We start from the raw sequence: 14738 nt of genomic DNA on the forward strand, positions 1-14738 counted from the left end.
CACTTCCTACTTTTCGTTCACCATCCTTGAACGAAAGTACCTTCGCAGCAGCAACTACGAGGATTTATGCGAGGGCGACTGCTTCTCCGTCGTGTTCTCGGTCGTGAACGCTCGCCTGCGCACAAATTACACTCGAGGCGACTTTTTCGACTGGAAGCGACAGTTGCCAGGCGCGGACGAAAACACTAAGACCGATTTGGTGACCAAAGAAGAACTTCTCGACGCCTTAGGAAACAGGAACGCGTCGTTGATGCAAGCCGTTTTGAGAGAGTTCTTCCCTACCTTTGACCTATCGATACCCATATACGCGGCCGCCAAGAAGGGCCTGCTCGACGAAATTCGCATCCTCTGGAACGTCTCGAATCAACCACTGTCGCTAGTGTTCATGCTGACGACTGTCGCGATGGACGCAATGATCCAGATCCAGAAGGACAGGGTGCTGGACGCTCCGACGCCGCGCACGTGGAACATATGCGACGCCCATGGCTACAAATTCGACGAACTCTGGCACGCCACTTACGTCGCAGCCCTCACGAGTCCCGCCAAGAACCGCCGAATGCGCGCCATCTTCGAGGCGACCCGACAGGCAGCGGCTAATTACGCGCCACTCCGGAGACTCGTGGAGGCCGGCAACCAGACGGAGCATTTGGAAGCTTTCCTTGGGAACATGTCCCTTGTACTTCCCAGCGACCTCGTCCTTGGGTACATGGTTGTGCCCGACATGCCTCCTCGCGGCTTCGTACGAAACTACTTTCGGGCACTGAGCTTCGAGTTCGACGTCAAGCGGGAGAAGATGCGTCGAGGTATATTCACGCCCCTGCAAGAGGGCGCAGTGCACCAGGGCATGCAGCGCATCAACGAGACGAGCTTATACGTGCCAGCGACGGCGTACAGCACGCTCGGAGCCAACACCAGCAATCCTCTGCTCGCCGACGCGCCCGTGATTGCGAGAGACATGGCGGCCCTAATATGGAGCAGCGTCATGCTGCACGAGCAATGGAACTCCGAGACGCTTGATGCTATCGAGTACTACAGGTGACTACACGTTTCAAGAATTTTTTTTTTTTTTTTAGAAATGTGCTGAGTGCACTTTAACGCAAACTTGGAGGAAAGCGAATGTTTGTTTTCCGCAACAAACTGTAGTGCTCTGGATGTGACCCAGTTTTGTTCGGAAAACCTAATTTCTGCAGTTCGAGTATTCATTCGAGTAAAATTCGAGTATTCATTGTTTACACTCATAGGCACGGCTGTGCTTCTGCGCAAGCAAGTAACGGCGAATAACAATCTTCTGTCACAAGGAATGACGTGACAACCTTATTTCCTGTTTTTCACACTAGGGAGTGTGTGCTGCAGTCCCTAACGGAATGGAGTTGGCAGGCCGAAGAGCTCTTGGAGTCCACTGTGGCCGTGCAGATCGCCGCCGATGTAGCGTCTTCGGGCAGCGCCGTCGCTTCTTCCGGCTCACCGACGGCGACGGACTGGCATCACGTGAGGATCATCTGGAGTCTCTACCGGATGTCGAAGGCGCAGTTCTTCTACGCGCGCTATGCCTACTTTCGGTGTAGCGCTGACGAGGCCGCCAGGTTTCTTGTGAACGAGCCGTTGAGGCGCAGTGCTGATTTCGGCGCTGCGTTCTGGTGTCCGCCACGCGACCTTGTCAACACTACCGCGTGCACGGACTTTAGGAAGTGACTATATTTACCAGGCTGCTTTGTTGTTCTTGTTTACTTTCCGTTGGCCTCTGTATTTTTCGTTTCCTATGTTGTCTTTCCTTTCCCGAGGCTCAGCTACCCCGACTGGCCATTTTTGCGACCTTACGACAAAGCTTCTATCTTCTGTGGAATTTGAACAAAACTGCTATCTTCTCATTCTCGAGACATTGGAGATAAAATGAGACCATTCGAGCGCTGGTGCTCGAAAGAGCCCGTGCAGCATTATATCTTGTGTTATGCGTCGCCAGCTGCCTCCTCACCGAGAATTTTATTTTGAACCTCAGTGACTTCATGCGGTTCAACCACCTCCACGCACCTTATTTCTTTTGGACTGATTGAAATTATGAAGAGAAAAAGCCAACATATTTTCTGCCTTTATTTAGGACGAATAATGGACTGCTTTGTTTCTTCGTCACCGGCCGTACAAGGCAAAGAGGAAACGCGCTGCCGGGTAACCATTTTATATGTCTATTGCATACGAGTGGCTAAATAAGGAGTAACGGTAACATGTGATTGTCGCCATTACAGGAGGATTCTCGTAGATGTATATGGGAAGTATTAAGATGCATTTAGACGTGGCAGCGTCCGCAGAGAGATCAAGGTTGGCTTCTTGATGTTAAATGCTGCGTGTGCCTTCTGTTACTGCTGCTTGTATAGCGAGCTTAACCTGTATTAGAGATATATGAGTAAAAAGCTGAGCAGAATCCAGAAGAAATAAAAAAATATGCCTTTTGCATGTAAATGTTTTATCTCGCGGCAAGAAAATGACATGGTACTGTGAGTATGCTGTACACAATCTCAGTTATTGCATGTAGCACCTGACTTCTACTCTCTTGTCATCTACGATGGCGTCTGTTTTTTTTTCTTTCTAATATGTTAGAATTTTGTCGCCTATGAATGTAAGTCTATTTCAAGATCTAACAGAGCATAATAACAGGAACTCAAGATAAACATCCTGTTATTGTGCGCTGCTCGCTTCACCGAAAAGGGACACCATCGATCCCCGTGTGTGACCCTGTTACGGTTCAACGGAAACTCTGGTTTTGCTAGTTTGGTTCAATGAAAACCTGCAGTGATTTGAATGACTAAGAGGCTCTGCTCTGCATCATTTAACGTCCATATAATGCGCGATAGTCCGGTTATATCTTGTTAGCACAGTCGCGCTTTTAGCGCCCCATAGGATAGCTACAGGAGTGGCTCATAAAAGCTCATGACAAAGAGATTGATCCTTGCTGCAGCTTTATTAGAAACTAAAAGGATATTTAATGCGCAGACCAGCATCGATGGATTTTCGTGTTCTTTTAAATGACAAAGACGCTATTTCGACTGAAAACAAGTCTTTTATCAGCTAGAAGACATTAAAAAACAAAATACAGATGTCGCTACTGCCGGTTGTTTGTAGGAGTGAATTTGTCAAGAGTGTTCTTTTCCCATTCGGAGCACTGAGGCCAGGCTACAACGCTATGCACTTCCAAGCTGTAATCACGGAGTCCATCTTGGTCTTTACGTCACAAGTTTGAAACGAATGACGGGAAGAACTTTAGATGCAATTTACTGGGTAAAAAATATGCTCTCTTCCGCCAGACAAACATCAAGATTAGTCAGAAAGGGCCACGGATTCTATTTTTACAGAGATGAAAAGTTGGAAGGCGTTATTTATAGTTGCCAACCTCCATGTACATGGACGTTCGAGAAAAGCTATAGAAACTGCTCGTACACGTGAGTTTTAATCAGGCAGCTGTAGATTATATAATATGCGGAAAACATTTCCTGTTTTTTTTTTTTTCAACAAAGTCTGAAAACCGCACTTAGACGTTACAGAAAGCCATAGAAATACAGCGCTGACTGAAAGCTGGGATACTAGAAAGAAATAAATGTAAATGCGAATCAACTGGGGTGGGGACAAAACTGGAAAACAAGATACACGGATGCCGCACTGAGAACCTAATCTTAGAGATATGAGACCTCCTTCTGCAGCAGCACAGGCGAAGGGATGCTTGTGCACGAGCCGCGCGCTCCCGACTTGTAAAGGACAGTTAAAAAATGTCATATTTGCGGGTCACCGTGTCTATACACAGGAGTAGGAATTCTGAATCGGATTGCTTTTTCCAGTGGTCAATGGATGGATTCGTCGGCCGTATTTGCTGAAAGCCTGCCTGGAACACGAGATATAAGCGGAGTATCTAATTACAGCCTGCTAGCCATTGAAATGTCAATTTTCAAACACTTTCTCCGACACCTTTTCGTATAGACTATGTAAGGGTGATCAAAATACAATAACCGTATTCCCTTGATCACGTTCGGTACATGTTGGGTACCGTGGCTTTTGGCTTTTTTCGCAGTGCGGAGGATGCGAGGTGCGGAGTGCGGAGTGCTGTTGTATTGCTGTGGAGTGTTGTCGCAGTGTGGAGCGCTAACTCGAGCACATCAGCTACGAGAGGCCACAGCGTGCAGTGGAGCGTTAAAAGGCGCCTAGTATACGTCATAATTCTGCACGTAATTAGAAGAAGACTGAGGCCAACTGCACTCATTTATTTTTCGCCGTAAAAATGGATTCTCTGTCTGTTTGTGGATATTCGGATGTTTGTTCGCCTGGAAACGACGCACTTATCCCCGAGAAGATTAGATTAAAAATGATCCCGCCAGTCGATTCAAACTTTTGACGTCCTTACCGAAAAGAACTGGTTGCCACCGTTCTGAAGCTAATGGCACTGCATCGTAGCCTCCGGAATCCGCGAAGATATGAGTGTGGATGCACGCATTTTACTTGCGAAATCGGCCGGTGATGGCGCCACACGTATTTTCTTTTTTTTTTTGGTCTTTTGTAGTTTAGAAAAGCTCAGTTTTCAGTGAAGGTGGGCTCTTTGAGATTAGAACGTCGTTAAATATCGTTACAGGCCAACTTCTTCTTGACCGCAGTACATCTTTAGAGCAGTAGCCCATCATTCAGCTATGTTAGTCAATTATGCCTTCCCAGAGGTATAGGAATAAGAACACCGTCTCAATATTGCTGTTATATTGATTTCCGCGTTTCACTGCTAACTGGCGCTAATTACTATTCACGTGTGCAACAAGCGCGTCATTCCTCAAAAGGTATAGGAAACGGCCAAACGTTAGTAAACTGTAGTTACTTTCATCCGTGAATGCGCAACCCCGCATTTAATCACCTTTCCCCTCTACAACCGTTTGTTTCGCTCTGCTGTTCGCAGCTTCGCGGCTGCTCGGAGTCACGTGACTGGACTTGGCCACGTACGTTTTGGCGTAGAAATTTAGAAAGAAACACAGAATGATGAAAGTCTGGAGAATACCCAACGCTACCAAGTGCTTCGGGAAGCCACAGTCCACGAAAAGTGGTATCGACATGTGTGCCATGATTATGATAAACTGCACAATCTGCAGAGTGGTGAGATACTTCTTCCACCAAAGGTACTTGCGAACGGCAGGACCTAGCGTCGCTAAGAAGTAATACGAGTACATGATGACGTGAACGAACGCGTTTAGGCAAGTGCTGAGCGCCGTCTGTCCTTCGGGCGCGAAAAGCGCGAAAAACCACACGTTGAATACCACGATCGTGTGGTGAAACACATGCAGGTGGGTTATGTGGGTGAACTTCTTGCGAAGCACGAAGAACACTGTGTCCAGGAGGTCGCCGTAGCGAAACAATACGTAGATCCATGCAAAGCGGTAGGACTCGCGCATCTCGTCGGTCATGATCCCCGTGATGCCTTGACACCAGAGGTTGTACTGGCCTCCGGGAAAATAGGTCAACCTGAGGGTCATGAGAAGGAACTTGGCCGTCATGAGTACCATGACCAAGTTGTACACGCGCACTATGTTGAGGATCTTGAAGGGCTCGCGGTCCTTCATCCAGCGAGGGCCGGCGACCTTGACGAAGTAGAGGTAGAAAGCCAGGAGCGTGAACACGAACAGAGGGTTCATCACCACCGGGTAGTCCCGGGTTCGGGGATCGCCCATCTGGCGGATCTGCTCGGACAGCGTGAAAGGGTTGATGCTGAGCTTCATAGTCGTGTGTGCGTCAGCGGGCAGGGGTAGGAGCTATTGTTCCTGCAAATTGAAGAGGAAAATAGGATAGAATGGTAGAAAAACACTGTGAAGCTGACTGGTTACAGTCAGGAAAACTTGAGCTTGCGCATCGTAATATTGCATCTAATTAGTGCGACGCGTCATGCAGGCGCCACACTCTCGCCTGGACAGGGACAGGGGCTGTCTCGAACTGATAGATAAAGAAAAAGAAGTAAAAAATATATAGTTTTTTCCTTCGCACACAGTATTTGTAGTACTCTAGAGTGCTCCGATGGGTATTTTTTTTTCCTGTCGGCAAGGCAGAAAGCGATCTTGCTTTCATTTTGGTTTGGTACAGGTGATTTGGAGAGCCAGATACAGTTGAACCTCACTATAAAAAAGCTGAAAAAGCCCGGCGATTACTTCGCTATATCCGTGGCTTCGTTATAGCCCGTGTTGACCGAGCTTCTAAAGGGAGTACTCATCCATTCGCAGTATCCATTATTTGATTATAAACGGTTTCGTTACCACGAGGTTCGACTGTAATAGAAATATTTGTTTACCGAATTGTACAGTTTCCCACGCTGAGATTTTATAGGCACTCTATAAGGATTGCATGGTGCAAAAAAATCACAACTATTTTCAGATAATCCACCATTTTTTGTTTAATAATAACTTCCATGGCAGGTTACAAAACACCGGGCAATGGTATTTGTGTTCTTGTGCGGAAATTCACACACGCAGATTATGGAGCACGATAATTGGCATTATGCGGGCAAATAAACATTGTAGTCATTATTTCATTACGGGAATTCTATTAACGGACTCAGCAGAACGCTGTCTGTGCTAGATTGAAATTTTTACTGCGGAGGCTCAGTGGTAAAGCGTTCTATAGTTAAGCGCGAGAATGCAGAATCAATTACCGGCCACGGGAGTCGCACTTGAATGGAGACGAAATGCAAATCACAATTGTGCTGTGCGGTGTCACTTATTCTGTAAGTCAAAAGTGCCACGAGGAAGACTTTAATCCGCAGCCATTCATTACGGCGCCTCTCGTGACCCATGTTTAGGTTCATAACTTTAAACCCAGCACATCGTATCATAAAATACAACTGGTTTGATAGTCGTGGGCAATTCTTAGTTGTGTGCGGCGGCTAAGACATATGCCGCGAAATTTCCGCACGAAGGAACTTTTTTGATTTTTGTGGTATAAACACATTAATAAACTGTAGCGGCCTTTATTGGCAAGAGATGACTGGTTGTTAAGGCCGGTTAGAGCGGGCAAGGGCAGGACCGGTCCCGGAACAGTTGATGCTTTTGCCGCGCGTCGGTTCTGCTGGTTGGTTGGTTGGTTGGTTGGTTGGTTGGTTGGTTGGTTGGTTGGTTGGTTGGTTGGTTGGTTGGTTGGTTGGTTGGTTGGTTGGTTGGTTGGCCTCAAGTGGAATGGCACATACCCACTACGGGGGAGTGGCCAAGACACAGGCGGTGAACTGTTTGAATGATTAGGAGTTTTAGAGGAAAAGGAGTATTAATAGGGTATAGGCTGCTTCAGCTGCCGATCGTCTTCTTCTCGCCTCGTGCCGCGCATCGGTTCTGTTGCTCCGTCTGCTAAGCGTCTTCCTGTTTACAAAACAGATATTTGTTCAGAAAGAGTCTCGCATCGATTGTTAAGGCTCACAGTGCCAAATGCGCATTATTTAAATCTCATATTCAGTTATCTGTACACATCGCTCACGATGAATGAGACAGGCAATGAAAAAAGCAAAAAAATGGTGTTTCTAAGAAACTTTCTGCGCCACTCCTTACTAAATTTTCTTTAGATTGTGTATAGACTGTTGTTTGTGAGCTGTATAGAATTTCTGCAGATCAGTCCTATCGACTAGTTTGTAGGCAATAAAAAACTATAAGCAATTGAAGACAATGTATAGATTTATGGCCATACACTTTTAGTAGACTTTTTCTATAGACAGTCAATAGATTATGAACAGACAAAACGAATTATTTGTAGGATGGCAACAGAGTCTTTAAGGAGTCAGCTATGAATACCCCGCTGGGCTGCATTTAGAGGAGGTTATTACAATACGAAAAGAGCAGCTTTTTCAAGGCTACAGGGAGGCTGAAATTTGTTATTCGTATATATAATTACGCTTACATATGTAACCTCTGGAAAAATGGTCTTATGGGGCTGATTTTCGTCGACAGATGAATGTGACCAGTTTTTAAAGTCCCAATTATTATATAACGCAGTCCTGGTTTCTGTTTGTAAAAATTTTTGGAAAGGCCTCTGAGTGGAATGCTGCAGATTTCAGGCAATTCGACAATCAGTATATTTCAATTCTTTGCCAAAGCTCCAAAACCACGACTAATTGCATGCGGGCAGATCTAACGCACTACTCTGAGGTTCGTGATAAAACCGTATACCGGCTGGGCAACTGTTTGATAAAAAAAAAGAAAAAGTAGATTTGTACAAAGCAGTTGGGTTCTTGAAAGTGTTATTCTTCTTTAAATTTGTTCGCGATTTTCTCGCATTTTCTTCGAAGGCTACATCACGGTTTCTTGCAATATTTCTTTCGAGTTCTTTCTTATGACACTAGAGATCCAATATTTCTCTGGCAAACTGAAGGCACATACATGGTTCTCATATGAGTTCATCGTGCCACTACCATTCCAAGCCGCACATCCTAATCCCGTGTGCGCTAACTTGGCGCCAATAAAATGTTGCATATTCAGATATGCGTTTACGGAGTGGTTGTCAATGCGGTGGATATCGCTTACGAACAACATAACTAGGCGAATCACAATAACTGGTCACAAAATCGCTAACCAACATGCTAACGGTTGACATTTTCAATTTTTACTGATGATTTCGTTCAGTTTAAAGAATTCAAGGTTGACAAAATGAACTCGGATGCGTTCCCATTGAGGCGCCTGGTAACGACAAATCCTGCTTGTGCACGCAAAAATAAATGCGTTTACCATTGGAGAGTTTTACTAAATCGTGCACCGTCGCCGCTTACCGCGACCGCCACTAACCAATACGCATGCATAGATGACGACGCTAGGACTCCGTGTTAGCATGACAAGTTTTTTCACATGCACCTCTGAGAAACGAGCAAAGTCGGTCTGCACACGCTGGTACTCACCTCCCGAAATGGCTGAAGAACGCGAAGCTTCGGCCCCTCTCGACGAGATGGTACCCGTCCGCCGCAGCTAACCGGAGTGACACATGGATGGGGGATGTCTGTTTACTGTTTGTCACGAAGCAAAACCAAGACACTACATCATTTCGGCAGGTGAAACAACAAGAAAGGGTTTTGCAACCACTGTTAGGCAAGGTTCCTCGCCGATTCAACTTACCCGGCATCCACCAGCCTTTCTAAAGCGCCACTGCTCGTACTTGTGGTGGCCAAGGCCAACCTCTAGTGATGACTTTTTCAAACCTTTGTTTCCTTAATTTCGCGGCTTCATCGCGCAGATGACCCTTCTTAACGACGCCGTAAAAGTGCACGATGGCGGGCACACACACTTCTATCACGCATTCAGCCCCGCGAATTCTTTGCAATAGAGGAGTCGTGGCTCTGTAATCGTTGTGAGTCACTGTAAAGCCCCGTTGCATCTCATTACCGCTGACGTCGGGTGACGATGTAGGACGAAAACGGACAACAAAAACAACTTTTAGCGCTCAAGAATGAGGGTTAGAAGCGTAATGTCAACAAACAGCATTAAAACAATGACTTACAGACCCTTCCACTACCCCCGCACGGGAGCTTCGTATCTACACTCTCTCTGGTTCTGCCAGCAAGTATCCGGAGCTATTATAGCACTCCAGGGTTCAAGATGTCGGTGGTCCTGCACGTCTGTGTGAAAAGCTCTATAGGTCCGCAGATTTTCCGTACGGAAACATGGCGTAGGTTCTTTGGCACCGCGGTCAGGTATTTAGATGCCTGGTATTGTTGAGCATAATGCGTTTATTCTCTCTTCTTCTTTGTATCATTTTTTTTTATTAAGCGACCGCCACCCCCATCAAGATCATGTTGGCGCTGGTGGGCGCCAGTCTTCAAACCGGGACCCAGATGGTTTGATTCGTGTCTTGAACAGCAGTGTACGGCTCTCAAGGATGGGAAACCAGGCAAGTTGGTTCGAATTCATAATGTAATCGCCGCGCAAAACTAACAGAAATAGAAAGAAGTAGATAGCGCAAGGGCATGACTATGAGGTACCGCACTTGCATGAGTATGCGCCATTTAACACGGGTATAAAAATAACGACTTTCACGGGTAAGGAGCGATTGCAGAACAATGAGCGATCCTACATGGCGTCTATACTTTTCCTTCCCTGTGACTTACCAACAAGACAACGGACACTTGTCGCAAACTTTTTTCGTCGGCGGCTTCAGGTAAGCGCACATTATGTTCCCTGTAAATTATTCCGTATTTTCTTGGTAGTAATACTTTTTATTCTGCTGTGTATTTCATAATTCTAAAAAAATGAAGTCATGGGATATAGCTTGCGTTATTTACTTCTTGATATCCTAGCTCGTGTCGCTGTCAATCCTGATTGCTTTTATTTTTTTTACTTGAAGGCTGGTGGCATGATATTTATGCCAGAACTGCAAGAGCTTGGCCGCGCCTATAGTTGGAACTAGTTAAAACCATTAGGTGTAGCAACCGTTTCCCAGCCCCTTTCAAAAGAACGAGGACCGGTTGAAGCTGTTGAAATACAACTGAATGGATGAAGAGACCAATGTGGTGTTGCTTTTATGGCACATAAATGACAAGGCTATCATGCGCCAGCCACAGGGTGGAACATGTTTGCTTTAAAAAAAAAAAACCTTTAAAACCTGTTTAAAATTCCATAGTTCGTTAAGAAGATTGGCTTCTTTTAAAAATGTAAAACAGAAGATATGTCCAGAAGTGCATTTTTTCCTATCCTATCAGTAAACAAATGTGAAAAGGTAAGCATTCAGAATAAAGCAGTGAAAAATGTATTTTCCTAAGTTAGTTCAGCTTTGCGCATCAACATAAAATGTGATTTATGGTGTTGTCTTCTCCACACACTCTCATGTTGGTATATCTTCTTTTGCAAGTGTGTAAAGTGAATGTGTCCAGTGCGAAGGGGACATACAATGACTTCATTTAATAGTTCTTGGTGTGAGCATGACTGAGTGGTCTGATCGCTTGGGGTTTACAGGTATAGAGTGTTATAGAAGAATTTTCAGAATACATGAGCATGTGAGCATGGTTCTTCTGCCTGCAAGTGGTGGTTCGTTGGTTTCTACATACAGACTGTTTATTGGCGACGTCCTGTACGAACCAGTTGAAAGACGCAAACCTAAATTGTGTACTGGGCCTAGTCGTATGACGGCCTCACTGAACCATACACTACGCAACAATAGTGTAAGCAAAAGCGTACAGCAGTGCAATAAATTTGTAAAAAGCATGCCCTATCAGAACCCCAGTGTTTGCGTGAAAGGATTTCAAGTATGTTCAGAGAAAAGAAGCTCTCTTTTTCAGCGTGTTTATATGAGGCAGGTAAGCGAGTTTTTTGTCAAAAGTTATGTCTAGAAATTAGCGTTAATTTATTATAAGCGATTCGGTTTTGTACAGGTGCAGGGTGGGGCCTGTTTGTAAGCCTCTTTGAGTGAGAAAAGAATGGACAATTTTTTTCTGAACTATGAACTATGATGACAAGTATGGTAGAACTGTGATGACATTTTAAATTATGATGGCAATGCCACCTGAGAGCCCCACTCGCCTGATCTTGGTTGCGGCGGAAGACCTCATAGTTTCTGAGAATGTCCTTGCGTTTAGAACCTAAATTTTTCTCTTGTAAACACAAGGCCACAGTTGAGACTGTCGGTGGTATGTTTTTTATGTAGTTTGTGATATGTAAAGACCCCTTGCAGTTCCAGTAAATGAAACCATCTTTTATTATATGTGTGTAGTGAAATAACTAGGTTTTGTTTTCAGGCCCTGTGATTCGGGGCTTCTCTCTTTCGCGTCAATGCAAGGAGCCCCGGCGTCCATCCGACGTCAACGGCACATGTCCATCGCATACTCAGATACGCTGGACGTCCGCTCAAATTAGGAATCCGATAAAGTACGCAGGTCTTGTCCAACAGTGTACTTGTGTGCGAAGTGATACGCAAAGAGGTCGCTGAAGGGAACCATCAGTGCTATCGCGTCATACCGTTATAGCGAAGCTCAAGTGTCCCCCCCCCCCCCCCCCATTTTTTTTCTCTCGTTCCTTCTTTCTCTTGCTCTTTTATACAGCTTTTTCGGGATCCGTACAATTTTCACCCCGTGATTGCTACTCAGAGCTGATGAGCGATCTCTGAGCGCTCGCATCAAAAACGCCGCGTTTCAACAAAGAACCTAGCTCTTCCCTTCATAAAGCCACACATTTAGCACCCTGAATGACCCTTTGTGCGAGCGTGCGGCACTATAATCATTTCGCTTCTGTGTTTTGCCCTCCAAGTCTACCATTTGTCTGGATGGGCTTTACCCTTAGCAGCGATCATTAAGGCATTTCCCCTTTGCGGACGCTTTGAACCATTCCGAAAAACGGTTAGTGCATTTATTAGGGGAACCAACTACTACTCGGTGGGTGCGGGAGAATTACATCACAAATTAAGAGGCCGAGGCTAACGCTGAAAATACGCGGTGAGTGTGGACGCGCAAGGAGTGACTTCGCTTTTTGTACTCTCTTTAGACAGAGTTCTTTAACCCTACCATTCCGAAACTCAAAACCGAGGTCCGCGAATGACATTCAGCCACTTTCTGCTCGGAGGGTTAATAGACAAAAACGCTGCTATGAACAGCTAAATATTTTCTTTTCTTTTTTAGATATATATTTCAAACACCGGGCAGTTCGTCTGAACGCCGATGTAATGGCGTCTCTTTATTTGTTTGTTGCGAGTACGCAGACTGCAAATTGAGGAAAAGTGGCCTAAAGTGGCCTAAAGTGGCCTAAAGTGGCTTGCGTCATGTAAAAAACAATAAAAAGTTCGGTATCACATGGCACGCTTACTAAATTTGCAAAATTAATACAGAATACATGCATCACAGCGTAATAGAGATAACCAAGATACAATGATCAAGTCTGTATAACACTATAGGAAGCAGAAAAGAACGAAGAGAAAGGAACTTGGGTGAGGTCGAAAAGAAAGTATCCAGTTTGTGCGTCTGTAACAAACAACTTATGCCCGGAATAAATCGAGGTTACATGGGTGGTCCTTCATTCCAGTGAACCCATTAGCTTTTGCCGCTGCTATTTTCCGATTCACCAGCCAAAGCTGGTCTTCCGGGTGTGACAAGGACAGCGCTGCCTCCCAGTCCTTAGTTGTTTGGTTATTGATTTTCGCAATAGCTGGATTGTTCTGGCATGACCATATCGTGTGGTATAAGTATCTTTGTTTGGGGGCGGACTGGCGCCCGCCAAAGGTGCTTCCAGTAGAAAAATTTCCGGTATCGCCGGCGCAGCTCTAAAGCGAAGCCTGCGTGGAAACGAGGTGAGCTGCAGTACGGTGTCCCAGGTTTCTAGACTACAACTGCCAAGCTTTTAGAGCATTAGCTCCAATACTCGCATTACTCAAGGTCGCGTAAGTATGAAAAATGTCATTCAAGTAGGACCAGTGGAGATTGCGGACCATCTAATTGGCGTAGAATGTTCGGAGTGGTACCAAACGATTCAGCGCGTTACGGAGCATGAGACTACTTGTCGAATCAAAACGTAGCCTATCATAAGTATTCGCACCGACGACCCTTCCTTCCCCAAACAGTGACTTCTTGAAACTTCAAACATCCATTACCAAATCAACTTAGAACATTCGAAGTTGTGTCAAACGATTTGTCTTCTTGCGCTATATAAGTTGGAAACCAAAAAAGTAGGTATCCGGATATAACGAAATATTTGTACCAGATATAGCGAAGATGGCTAATGACGCAATATTCGTTCGATATTGCTAACGCTCGATACTCATACGCTGCCTCAGCGTTTTGCTCATTTTTTTGGCTGATGCTATAGGATCCTACTGCTTGTCTCACGTTCGAACATATTTATTTATTTATTTATTTATTTATTTATTTATTTATTTATTTATTTATTTATTTATTTATTTATTTATTTATTTATTTATTTATTTATTTATTTATTTATTTATTTATTTATTTATTTATTTATTTATTTATTTATTTATTTATTTATTTATTTATTTATTTATTCGTTTATTTATTTATTTATTTATTTATTTATTTATTTATTTCAAAATACTGCAGGCCAGCGTTGGCCCAAGCTGTAGGGGCATGAGAAAACGCAAATCACAACACCACGTGAAAACATTTGATGTGACACACAGCAAAAATGGAACTTAAAAGATGAACATAGCAACGACAAAGAGAAATACATGCTTAAAATTGAATACAGGAGAGTCACTTCCTTTTTACTGAAGCAAAAATGTTTTTAGCACCTGTTCTACGTCAAGAGAGTTAAAAATCGATTCAGGGAGTGCGTTCCAATCTGCTATTGTTTGAGGGAAGAAACTGTGCTTAAATGAGTTTGTTTTAGCGAAAAGAGGCTGTAAGGAGTGCTCCCTAGTATGGCGGGTCCTTCGAGCAGTGGAGTGCTTGATGAATGAAGGTGGAGAAATGCTAAGCTTGCCTGAGATAATTTCATGAAGGAAAGAAATACGGTTAAGTTTTCTGCGTGTACGAAGCAACGGAATGCTATTGTCTTTCATGAGCTGTGTTGGGGAGTCAGACCTTCTATATTTATTAAAAATGAAACGTACTGCCTTCCTTTGGATGAGCTCTAGTTGATAAATATGTTTCTTGGTGTGCGGGTCCCAAATTTCAGAAGAGTACTCAAGTTTGGACCTGACAACAGTTTTGTAAGCCAAAAGCTTAATACTTCTAGGAAGTGCCCCAGGTTAATCGGTTGTTAAGAGTAATTCCTAGATATTTGTACTGTGAAACCTCTCGGATGTGACTGTGGTGAAGGCAATAT

General features: G+C 44.5%; 1 pseudogene across 1 annotated transcript; it reads right to left on the reverse strand.

The window, feature by feature from the left end:
• Positions 1-3041: 3041 nt before the first annotated feature.
• Positions 3042-9142, reverse strand: LOC149358816 (very long chain fatty acid elongase AAEL008004 pseudogene; annotated as a pseudogene). The gene is made up of 2 exons (XR_016288245.1): positions 8879-9142; positions 3042-5777 (listed from the first exon to the last, which is right to left on the reverse strand). The product of XR_016288245.1 is annotated as a very long chain fatty acid elongase AAEL008004 pseudogene (transcript).
• Positions 9143-14738: the final 5596 nt, after the last annotated feature.

The sequence above is a fragment of the Amblyomma mixtum genome, chromosome 2 (assembly GCF_055824585.1).
Source record: "Amblyomma mixtum isolate Tamu chromosome 2, ASM5582458v1, whole genome shotgun sequence".
In the NCBI taxonomy this organism is placed as follows: domain Eukaryota; kingdom Metazoa; phylum Arthropoda; class Arachnida; order Ixodida; family Ixodidae; genus Amblyomma; species Amblyomma mixtum.